The sequence below is a fragment of the Chanodichthys erythropterus genome, chromosome 3 (assembly GCF_024489055.1).
Source record: "Chanodichthys erythropterus isolate Z2021 chromosome 3, ASM2448905v1, whole genome shotgun sequence".
Lineage (NCBI taxonomy): Eukaryota > Metazoa > Chordata > Actinopteri > Cypriniformes > Xenocyprididae > Chanodichthys > Chanodichthys erythropterus.
In genome coordinates this window covers 56,945,450-56,958,858 of record NC_090223.1, presented here as the reverse complement: position 1 = coordinate 56,958,858, position 13,409 = coordinate 56,945,450, and the positions used below count along the sequence as shown (strand labels likewise).

The 13,409-nt window shown below is 35.7% G+C and overlaps 1 long non-coding RNA gene across 1 annotated transcript; it reads left to right on the top strand.

The window, feature by feature from the left end:
• Positions 1-11,918: 11,918 nt before the first annotated feature.
• On the top strand, positions 11,919-13,144 carry LOC137018013 (uncharacterized). The gene is made up of 5 exons (XR_010894673.1): positions 11,919-11,955; positions 12,035-12,071; positions 12,216-12,305; positions 12,731-12,768; positions 13,080-13,144. It is a non-coding gene; the product is annotated as an uncharacterized lncRNA (long non-coding RNA).
• The last annotated feature ends 265 nt before the right edge of the window (positions 13,145-13,409 follow it).

The window sequence follows — 13,409 nt, the reverse complement described above, 5'->3', positions numbered from 1 at the left end:
TGAAAAAAATATATATGCAGAATTTTAATGATCATTCTTTAAGAATACTTGTTAAACTTAAAACATACCTGGTTTGTATTTGAAATTAATAATATTTCAATATTTGAATTTTATAGTAATGTCATGTCACACCGCAGGACATATTTTGCCTGGAGCTGTGAGAAAAGCTTAATAAATTACATAATGAGAAAAAAAATCTGCTAACCTCTAACAGTTTTAAAAACAACAGTATTTGAACTCATACAATTCTCAAGCAATTTAGAACTTTATTTAAAAAAATGCTGTTTCAACCTTATTTGTCATCTGCCCGCTAATTTTGATTGATGACTGCAGTGTTAGGAAATATTATAGCCTACACTCTTAATAATTTTTTATTAGTTATAGGCCTATAATTCATTGCTTAATATAATATTAATATAATAATTCATTGTTTAAAACATTTTCAAAGGTAGCTAATAGCCTAATCTTTTATTACCCTCACAGCACGTAGTATAATATTAATTTAATAATACAAGAAACTGAACCTAATAGTAATAATAATTGACTAGAATGTAGCAGGACTAGGCCTACATTAATTGCAAATACCAAATCCTCTTAATATTGCCAAGATTTGATGCCTTTGACAACATCTCTGGTTATCGTCGATACATGATCATCGTCTGTTGATGTAACCTGGGTTACCGCAAGTGCGATTGATATGATGTCACACATGCAGAGCGCGTGCGCAAAGGTTTTGATTGGAATGTATATAAAATACATATAAACGGATATTTGAATCAGATTACAATGTTTAGAGTACATGTAAACAGATCTGCAATCGGATTCAATTCATTCGGATTGACGAAAATTGGTGCATGTAAACGTAGCCACTGTGTGTAATGTTTTGCAAAAGGGGTGAAGCAGACATTGTGTGTAATGTTGTGCAAATATGTGGAGGTGTTTTGCTCATTGGAGTAGAATTTTGCAAATTGTGTGGAAATTTTTAGTGTGTAAACAATCGTAAAAAACTGTAAAAAGCACCCATACGTTTAGAATAAAATCTCTTTTTTTGGCTACATTTCTTCTTTTCCATATTGCTTTTTTTTGCTTAAAGATTAAAAACAAATTCACAAGTTTCTTATTTTCTTTGTTCTCTGTCATTCCCAGAATAAAAAATCTATTCCAGTCAGTAACCTCTTTATTTTCTCTTAATTCTTTGACAATTCCTTTCAGTTCATTAAAAAATGGGTTAAGCTTTTCACATAATAAAAAACAAATGTAAAATACCTTCATCCTCATTTTTACAGACTTTACATTGGGCATTTGTTTCCTTCTGCATTATACACAATCTCATTTCTGCAGAGATCACATTTTGTCTGATAAAATAGTCAAAACATTCTAAATCTACATCCAACCATTTCCATGTTCTATTCTTCCAAATATCTTTTTCTTCAATTTCATTAAAATGCCTTAACCAGATCTGGTTGGCAATAGAAAAAAAAAAAAAAAAAAACTCCATTTATAAAAAAAAATCATAGAACATTTTCACAGTACCCAAATTGAAACCCACCCTCTTTTCTTTACATTTTAAAAACACCATCATCTTATTTTCTCTTTGTCCCTTTTTTTTTAATTTCATCTAGCCATTGCCTTTCTTGACATCTTCATACAGTTTTTTTTTTTAAACCATCACATTAAAATCCTCCCTCTTCTCCTCCATTGTATCTTTAATCACCTGTACCCAGCCAGCAATGACACGTGGGGCCCAGATGGGTTAACTACAGGTTCCATGGGTACTGTGTGGGCATGGGCTTTGGCTGGGTGAAATCAGCGGGTCCCATGTAGGTTTTGTAGTACGAGTCCCACATAGGAAGCCCATATGAGCTGATTACATGGGCCCCATAAGGGACAGGCATGGGCCAAGTGGGCATGGGTTTGAACTGGGAATGCACATATGGGTCCTGCATAGAATTTTTATGGGCCAAGTGGGCATGGGTTTGAACTGGGAACACATATATGGGTCTTGCATGACGTATTTATGGGCCAAGTGGGCATGGGTTTGATCTGGGAACACATATATGGGTCTTGAATGGCATATTTATGGGCCAAGTGGGCATGGGTTTGAACTGGGAATGCACATATGGGTCCTGCATAGAATTTTTATGGGCCAAGTGGGCATGGGTTTGAACTGGGAACACATATATGGGTCTTGTATGACATATTTATGGGCCAAGTGGGCATGGGTTTGATCTGGGAACACATATATGGGTCTTGAATGGCATATTTATGGGCCAAGTGGGCATGGGTTTGAACTGGGAATGCACATATGGGTCCTGCATAGAATTTTTATGGGCCAAGTGGGCATGGGTTTGAACTGGGAACACATATATGGGTCTTGCATGACATATTTATGGGCCAAGTGGGCATGGGATTGAACTAGGAATGCACATATGGGTCCTGCATAGAATTTTTATGGGCCAAGTGGGCATAGGTTTGAACTGGGAATGCACATATGGGTCCTGCATAGAATTTTTATGGGCCAAGTGGGCATGGGTTTGAACTGGGAACACATATATGGGTCTTGTATGACATATTTATGGGCCAAGTGGGCATGGGTTTGAACTGGGAACACATATATGGGTCTTGAATGGCATATTTATGGGTCAAGTGGGCATGGGTTTGAACTGGGAATGCACATATGGATCTTGCATAGGATTTTTATGGGCCAAGTGGGCATGGGTTTGAACTGGGAACACATATATGGGTCTTGTATGACATATTTATGGGCCAAGTGGGCATGGGTTTGAACTGGGAACACATATATGGGTCTTGTATGACGTATTTATGGGCCAAGTGGGCATGGGTTTGATCTGAGAACACATATATGGGTCTTGAATGGCATATTTATGGGTCAAGTGGGCATGGGTTCGAACTGGGAATGCACATATGGGTCCTGCATAGAATTTGTATGGGTCAAGTGGGCATGGGTTTGAACTGGGAAAAAATATATGGGTCTTGCATGATATATTTATGGGCCAAGTTGGCATGGGTTTGAACTGGGAACACATATATGGGTCTTGCATGATATATTTATGGGCCAAGTTGGCATGGGTTTGAACTGGGAACACATATACAGTAGGTGGACAACCAAAATGGGTATTACCGCCGCGCATACCGGCGGCGTTAACTGAAATTCGCGTGTAAAAAACTACCGCCAGGTGGCGCAAAGGGACGGATTGGAAAGTGACTGTAATGATAAAATGTCGGTTTGTAAACGGAGATGAGAAGGACGAAGTAAAACAACGACATTACAGTATAACCTTTTAACATCCTTAAAAACCATTAGAAAATTTAAAGTGAGAGTTAATTTCAAAACGTGGGATAGTTAGGATACTCTATGCATCAAAAATTAAAAGAAAGACCTTTACACAAAGTCTTACTGCATGCTATTGTCATTAAACAGTCATTAGGCATATATATATATATATATATATATATATATATATATATATATATATATATATATATATATTTATATTAGGAGCACACACACGGATTATAAATGTAATATTTTCATTCTGTAATATTTTCATTCAGAACGGTCCAGCATTAAGACTGCATTAATAGCAATAATTCTTATTTACTGCTATTGTTCTAGATTTTGTTAAATTGTTCTGGATTATTATATATATATATATATATATATATATATATATATATATATATATATATATATATTTTTTTTTTTTTTGGGGGGGGGCTATTATATATGCTATGTAATGTTTAGTGATGTTTATGTCGCAGACTAAAGGAATAAATATTTAGGCTAATTTACTCATTAAAAACCAAGGTGTGCATCATTGTACATCAAGAGCAAGGACACGTTGTGTGCATTTTGTTTTTAGCTTTTACCAGACCGAAACGCTCGATTGTCTGTGTGAAACTGCGCGTGTGCACGAGCGCCAAGAGAACTGATAACAGCAACGAGCACTGGCCATGATTTCAGAAACAACACGTTCCAGCGGATAGATCGCCTCTTATTGAACACAGACCTAACAGTTATATCTTCTCGAATTGAGATATTTCTTTCTTTTTAGGTACAATTATTGCTGAGTTTAAGTTCACTTTTGAGACGTTTCAGATTCTCGCAGAGAGACAGCTGAAAGCGCACCCTGTTTTTTTTTTTTTTTTATTTTATTATTCAAAACAAAAGTACAAGGTTTTGTTGTTATTGTGAGCGTACACAAATAAAAGTAGACCATTCGTAGTCTTGCATCAATCTGTAAGCTATCGCCAAAAATGACGGAAGGCCTGTTTTTGTTTCAGCTGTCATGAGGAAAAAATCCACCAGAACGCGCCGGCGCTTTTGTCGGCCAGAGGGATAATAATGTAGCCAATTTAGTTTCATATTTATATTTAAATATTGGGCTATTGCCTATTATTTTTAAATGAATAAATTTCACCTATGTTGATTATGAAAAGGGAATAGCATGACGGATGCGCAATGTTGGGAGACAAATGCAGCGGGTTAGACACAGTTTGACCACTTCATTAAGTTTTGTTTTATAGTAAGTCTTCCTTTAAAGTGAATTTCGTTTTGTAGAAATTGTATCTTAATTTCAATCAATGTTTCATCAACCATTTGCCTATATTTAATAAATAGGAAGAAAACCAAACGTCGGGTGTGGAATGGAAACGAAACCATGTTTCCGCGGCCTTTGAATAAGGCTGAAGCAATATACGTCTTTCTGTTTTAATTAAATTTATTTATTACTTTATTACATGTCTTATTAAATAATTGATAAGATGTTTTTGGTCGAACAATATATTTTAGCTGGTCTACTTAGACACACATTTGCGTAGTGGCTTATTGTGCAAACTTTTTTTTCCTACCACATGCCAAACATTTCGTGCAGATTTAAAAAACAAACAAACAAAAGAAAAAACACAATGCTCCGACTTTTACAAAATTCCTCCTTGCTCCAGTCAAAACTTCGCACATATTCTGCTCGGCAGCAGCAGACGCTGGCAAACGCGCGGGGGGAGGGATGATCCCATTCGAACTTCTGGAGTGGAGCGTGAAACGCAAAACACTGCAAATCTCCATAATACAAACAAATAAAGAAACTTACTGCAAATACTCATAACAGAGTCTAACAATTGTGTATTTCGTCAGCTTATTTCATATGATCAGATCAGGATGTTAAAATTAACAAAAAGCACTAAAATTGCAAAAAGGTCTGTCACGCGCATAGCTTAGGCTAATATTTTGAGTCTCCCGCACTCTGGATTAATGGCTTTGGTCACAAACATTTTAAACAAAGCGCCCTTCCCCCATCTCAAACTTGTCAAGCACTGTTAGGTTGGGTGAGTGCTTTTTATACACACAAGATAATGTAAAAAATTATACATTGATATATAAATGGAACACAATCGGTTTGTTGTTTTTGTTTGTTTTTCTTTAACATTTTTATTTTATTTGGATGGCAGATTATGTACAGTTATTGTTCTAATAATATAGAGAACCATAATGTTATCTTGGTCAATTCTTTCGAGCTGCTTTACAGCTTAACCACAGTTTGCAACACCAGCAGTTATTGAAATGATCTGAATCAACACAGATCTGCTGATATAAATAAATAGGCCTAAATAAATAGCAAAAAACAAGATTGGGTTTGTACGGTTCATCTGAACTATAATTTAATGATTTATGTTATGATGTTATAGAAGTACAATGCCTATATGTTTTGCACAAAGTAATATTTAATAAAGAATCTTAAACTTCCAATGTTAAACATGTTGTCGTCATTTTGCTCTTAACTGCAGTCAAAATACAAATAGGCCTATAAAATATTCATATGCATTGTGTAGCCCATGGAGTCAGATTAGGCGCAAACTCTACAGCAGAAACTTTTTATCTTAATAGCCTAGCACTTGTTGAATAACAAAATGTTGATTATTGGGATAACGTTTTTTTTTTTTTTTTCGTAATTGTGTAGCTTATGGCATGACATTTCTTTTTGTAATGTTTATGAGCGTGTTAATGGATACAAACGGCACAATTGCAGTTTATCAGATTGTTACATAGCTATAGCTGAAACATTAACACATTAAAATCGTCTGATAATCATACAGTAGTTAACATGAACCCTTTGTAAGCGATGTATTACCATTACATCATGGGCGTACGGGACACCCCGCAGCCCCCACCCTATGATGGGCCCTGGCGCAGATTATTTACTATTTAGCCTTTGCTTTTTTTAGAACTAAACTCAATTGACTAAAGATAAAAATAAAGCATCCAACTGAAGCCCAAAAATGCAAGCAGAATACCACAGAAACTAGTGCTAAATTACCACAAAAGGGGGAAAAATCCACTGTTGTTTCCATCGCCGTTTGTAAGGTAGCCAAGACAACAGCAAGCTTTGATGCGCTGTGCGTTACTGTTAGCGGTCCAGTGCCGACACAAATAAATATGTTCGGTCTTTGCTGAGATATTATTATTATTATTATATTTCCCAAACGTAAATAGCATATAAGTCTAGAGTTAGGCTATTTCTTTATTCTTTTACTGTAAATACATTAATTTAGTTTTGAAATTTGTGTCTAACTTAGAATTTAGAGCAGCTAAAATATAGCCTATTGTTAGACGAAAAAAAATCTTATCAATTAATTAAGTAATAAAGACATGGATGTATTTAAGAAATTGAATAAACAGAAAGACTTCTATTGCTTCAGCATTTATCAAAGGCCGCGGAAACATGGTTTCGTTTCCATTCCACTCCTGACATTCATGGTTTTCTTCCTAATTAAATATAGGCAAGGGCGTAGATTTGGTTTCAACATTGGGGGGGTTGAACGTATGCTGCCTGTTTGTTTTTTTTGTTTTTTTTTATATTAAAAAATAATAATCTGTTTTATGTGTAGTGTTATTGGATAATCTATCTATCTATCTATCTATCTATCTATCTATCTATCTATCTATCTATCTATCTATCTATCTATCTATCAGAACTTTATGAAATGTATGTATAATCATTCATCAAATTCTAACATAACGGTGATTCTAAAAAGAAAGAAATTATGTTAAATATTGAAACCGCCAGTAGGCGGCAGCGATTCGCTTTTTTATTGAGTGAGTGAGTCACTTAAATCGTTCATTCAGCCAGTTCGTTCAAAAGTCAGATTAATTTAGGAAGAAAACAAACACCGATGTGAATATTTTTGTCATTGATCATTACAGACACTATTGAAAAATGAACAAACAAAACAGACGGCTGTTTTGGTAACTGGTTACAGTTACACTGATAGTTATGGCTACATTGTAATGGATTAGCTAGCTAAAATATGAGTGTATTACACAACATTCTCATACCTCCTTCTCAGTACATGCTTTATTCTTTTTAACTGACCAGCGGTTTAATATAGTTGGCTGGGCAGCGGTTCTCTTCATTTTTGGTGCTACCTGCGATCTCTCATTCAAACAGTACAGCTCCACTCACGTTGTTTTGGTGAAAGAGCGAGGCGCGTTGGTTGGGCGTTACCAATCGGTTCAATGGAGGGGGAGAATATTTTTGTCTAATTTATTATGACAAACTCATATTTGAATACAAACAAAATTATTGTTACAAAATAAATGAATTCTACATATTTTTCATTTGATCTGCTGTGATTTTCATGTTGAAATATTGGGGGGGTTGTAACTGAAGCATTTGAATATTGGGGGGGTGACCTCCCCCCCATCCCCCCCACAAACTACGCCCCTGAATATAGGCAATTGGTTGATGAAACATTGATTGAAATTAAGATACAAGTTCTACAAAACAAAATTCATTTTAAAGAAAGACTTACATAAAACAAAACTTAATGAAGTGGTCGAACTTATGTCTGACCCGCTGCATTTGTCTCCCCGCATTGCGCATCCGTCATGCTATTCCCTTTTCATAATCAACATTGGTGACATCTTAAAAAAAAAAAAAAAAATCAGGCTATAGCCCAATATTTAAATATAAATATGAAACTAAATTGGTTACATTTTTATCCCTCTGGGGTGCGTTTCCCGAAAGCATCGTTGGTGAACCATTGTCGTAAGTCCCATTGTCGTAAGTCCCATTGAACTCTATTGGTAACGACGGAACTTGCGACCATAGTTCGCTTTGGGAAACGCACCCCTGGTCGACGAAAGCGCCGGCGCGTTCTGATGGATTTTCTCCTCATGACAGAAACAACTTAAAACAGGCCTTCCGTCATTTTTGGCGATAGCTTATAGATTAGTGCAAGACTACAAATGGTCTACTTTTATTTGTGTGCGCTCACGATAACAACAAAACCTTGTGCTTTAGTAAAATAAAATAAATAAAAACAGGGTGAGCTTTTAGCTGTCTCTCTGCGAGAAACTGAAACGTAACTTAAACTCAGCGAATAATTACCTAAAAAGAAAGAAATATCTCAATTCGATAATAAATTCGTAGCTCTGTGTTAAATAAGAGGTGATCTACCCGCTGGAATGTGTTGTTTCTGAATTTGGTATTTGATATTTTAAGGAATAGGCTACACTCCTGCATTTAAATGCGGCTGCAGGAGTTGCAGTTTTTTATGACGTTTTATTAATCCGTCCATTCTTTTTAGTTTCAATGATTTAGCTAAATCGTGCCTTAATAATGGGAGCGAAATTATTCAGTGACTCACGTTTTACTAAAATAAAGGGATATAATTCATGAAACACGCAACAATTTATTAATCAGTGTCCAAACAGATAGGCTATATTTTTCCTAAGTAGTTAGGCTATCTGTCAAATAAAGGACAGGTAACGAATAACGAAGTATGTGCGGGTCAAAAATCCATGCTGTTTTATTAAAGGAGTTTAAAATATAAATAAAACATGTATTTGTAATAAATATAGGCCTAATATGTAAGAGAACTTACATTTTGCATAAAGATAAATGTGCTTTGATGCATTTGTTGGATAACGTGGTTAAAGCGCCACTCAGCGGTCAAATGCTGCAAATGCACTTTGCGACGTGGCGGCAGGCGCGGCGGTAGAAACACCGTTTTGGATGGCCACCTACTGTATGGGTCTTATATATATTTATACAACAGTTCTGTCTGGTTCTCGAATCTGATTGGCTGATAGCCATGCAATATTTCAGCGATAACAGCACTCCTCCTATCTTTTCACCGTTTGTATCACTCCGCTTGAAGTGACCGTCATGGCGGCCAACCAAATCAACCGCAGTTTTTACAAATACTACTTGTTGTACCACAAACTGTAGTTTTAATAGTTTTTAGGCGAGAATGTAGTTGTTTAGACCTGAAATATGTGACTCATATTTAATAACAGCGCCTATTTTACAACTTGTTTTGACGTTTTCGGAGATGTGAGCTCCAGGGCGTCAGCGGCCGTTCAGTGCTTATGTAACTGCCGAGAACAGCTTAATCTCGGCCAGTGCTCCGTGGATTTGCCGCTGGCTCTTATAGTGGTTAAACATGAGACATTATTCAATTTGAGTACATAGAACAGGCAATCTTTGGTCTTTATTAATCTATTATTTGTTCCAGAGCAAGTCGAATTGTGCTATGTTAAATTTGATAATAAACGACGTTATGTTACATCATTATATATAGGCTAGCATATTGGCTTCAACTAGACGGGACATATCAGACGAAGACTCTTCTCTGCTCTTCAAATACGTAAACATTAAACTTTATAAACATAGGGTTTTTTGAGTAAAGAAAACGTGAGATGGCGGCGCCCATCTCACATTATAGATCAAGATAAAGATAATTTTTAAAGGTTTTAAAACGACAAAGCACACTCACTTACACATATTTGAGAATCGGAATATCATATAGTTGATGACATAGTAAGCAATTTTGCGAATATTTTAAATATAAAAGGAAAAACTAAATAATAGCGATCCATCTGTCATACAGTGTTTTTGTTGCTGCGTTCAGCGCTCGTGACATGCAAGACGCGTTGCCATGGAAACATTAAAGGCAAACGTTCTAAAATAACGGTCGCCTTAAAAAAAACTCACTCCGGGGGTACAGTTATGGTGCGTTCACACCGGACGCGAATGAAGCGGTAAGCGCGAGTGATTTACATGTTAAGTCAATGCAAAGACGCGAATTGACATCCTGCGGCGCGATTCGCGCGAATGAAGCGGCACGAATGACGCGGCGCGAATTGAGCGATGTTGTGCAAGTTGAAAAATCTGAACTTTGGCGAATTTTCGCGCCGCGTTAACCAATCAGGAGCTTGCTCTAGTAGTGACGTGACGTAGCGAGCTGAGGCAGAAATTCGAAACAACAATGGAGGACAAAATCATCGTCGCTGTACATCTTCATACATTTATAGAAACAGAAATAAAAAGGATCGTGTTTGAAAGAAAGTGAGTGAGGAGGTCGGACAATCTGATAAGTTGTAAAAAACGGTCTTTACTCAATTTGAGCTATATATACATATATATACATACATATTAAGACTACAAGCCAACTAAAGACGACCAATTGAGCTTATTCGCTGTAATTTACAATTATTTCCCCACTGACAAGTTGTGTTTATTCAGAGGAAGTGTGCAGAAAGCAGTTGGAGAGTCTGGGACACATAAAGGAGCGGGAGAGCCCCTCTCATGACGCGAATTCGGCAGCAACACTTTACAGGAGGAATGAGTCAGTGAAGCACAAGAGACTTTCAAATTGAAAGGAACTTTTGCAAAGGAAGTTGTTTTTAGCGCTGTGGTGTTATACAAAGAATGCTTTCCTCAGAGGACATTCAGACGGACTTTTATAATGGATATAATATTATGGACATCGACTTGAAGAATGAGTGTAATGCAATATATCAGACAGGTAATTGCCTACTCTCTATAACAAAATATATTTTGTTTCAACCTTCATATACTTAAAATATATTTAAACATGTATTTCAGGGGCAGGAAAAATATATTTATATATAAAAATATATTTCAGGGCGCAAGAAAATACATTTCCAATCTTACAGTCGACAATGCAAATGTGCGTGGAAGAAAGCCTTGCGAACAAAACTATCCATTATGTTTGAAGAATTTTAAACACTTACAGAAAAACATGAATTTACAAATATTTTCCACATTGACACTTTGTTCACATATCTTCCCTAAAAATACAGATCTGTGTAATCATGGCACCTCACAAATGTGTGTTTTAGTCTATTACTTATTAATTAATTAATTCATTTATTTATTTAATTGTAATTTATTGTCAGTGTAATATAGCGTTTAGATCTACATCAAATACAATAGATTAATAAAATCGCTAGATGTACGATGTTAACTGTAACGTCATTTGAATGGGAAACCACTAGCAGCGCTCACGGACTTTTGGAGTACTGCGCATGCGCGTCATTTTGAACTGTAACGGTCGTCAGTCAACCGGGAGTTCTCGGTAAGAGCTAACGTTATAACATTATTTTTAGTCGTCATTTTTCACATATGTAATGTTCATTGCTACTTTGAATGTATAATGTTTTATTGTCAAGGGTTTTTTTTTTACTTTATTTGTCAAATTAATGCCCCGTTTGTTTATTTGCTCACATGAGACGCATTTGATATTTTCAGATTTCCGTTTTAAAGTTAGTTGTTTTTAATTTGGACACTAGTGAAAACTAACGTTACACAGAAAAAAAGTTTAATATTTTTTTTTAAATTTCAGCTGTAGAGTGTTTGGGAGACGGTGCTGCCTGCTGTTGTCGATCTATGATGCTCCTGTCACTGATAGTGGCCTGTAACGTAAGTCTTTTTTTTTTTTTTCCGCTAAATTTAATGTTTTACTAAACTTGTTAATTAGGCACACGTTATTTTCTCGTTATTAAAGTTCAGGCATATGCTGGTTACTATACTATAATATATATTACTGGTTACCTTACTATAATATAATTTTTATTCACTTTCTGCTGAATGAAGCTGTTTTCGATTATCCAGTTGAGCCAGTGATTCAGTAAGTTGCTTATTTGTCACGACTTACAGGTTTACATGTGTCATTCATTACTGTAAAAAAATCTACCTTTTATTTTCAGTAGCAGAAGCAGAGACGGTTTGTGCAACAGCAACAAGGTGAGAATGATGAGACACTTTAAGAAGTAATTTTTTTTTTTTTAAATTAAGCACTGTTAAGCAAATTGTATTATTTTATTTGTGTAATTTATGAATTGATATGTTCTCTGCACTTGTGTTAATATCTGTTTCTGTCTGGAACAGGTGCGGGTCAAACCCATCTGTCAAGACGCTTGTCCACTTGCTGTCCGCCCCACCAGCCCAACGATTGTGCTGGAGAACCACAAGTCACAGGTACAGGATAATGTTCATAGTCAAGTCATCTTCATTTCTGTGGCACTTTATACAAAACAGCTTCACAGTAATAAACATGAAATAGTCAACATGACCCTAGTTGAAGTGAAACACTAGGTGTGTGTTAGAAAAATTCTAATATTTTAAAGTCTGTACATCCAAATGATTCCACAAGCTTTAAAACACATCACAAATTACAACATGTTGACTTTGAGCCCATATTGGACAGTTGGCAAATCTGTAATGTAACAAATTTAACATAACAGTATTTTCCAAAAACACACCTATTGTTTCACTTGAGAAGAAGTTGATTCGTCAACTGAGGTCATGTGGATTACCGTCATGTTCACTTTGGTTTTTGACCTTCTTGCGTGAACACACAGAGATGGATTATTTTTCTAAATATCTCTGTTTGTATTCCACAGAAAAAGAGAATGTCATAATCAACTGGAACAGCATGAGGGTAAGTATCCCTTTGTTAAGTTAGCTTAACTGAGTGACTTTGTGATATTCCACTATCCCTTCATTTGTAAAAGTGAAAATGCAATGCAGAAGTATAAAGAAAGGCTAATTCGACCTCTCCTCAATCATCAGTTTCTTTACTGTACTGTCTAAAAATATGCCCATTAAATATCTTTAAAATCCAGTATACCTGTAATTGTTTTAGTTCCAGTGTAAACAAAAATATCAGGAAATCCAAAACTAGTTAGAGGACAAAGTGCATGCCCTCTGTTCCTGTACTGATGTTCAGTGATTGTGTTTTGTCTTTTGTAGGAGTACAGTGGTAGAGACAGAGAAGAAGTGCCTTTGATGAGGAAACCATGGCAGCCATATATACGGTAAGTTAATACTTAGTGAAAGGAAAATTTACTAGAAACATTAAGTTAAAAAAATAACAGATTTTTGTCTCAGTCAAGAAGAGATTTCCAAATGTGTCCAAAGAGGCTTTGAGGATTTGACGTTGGGAAACTGAGACTTATTGAAAGCAAAAAAGTTAATTTTTTGAACATTGTAAAGTATGTTCCATGCTGATTTTTATTCAAATGTTCACGTGTTATAGACAACAAATAAAGGTTTTTCAAATGTAATCTGAATGTATTTTCT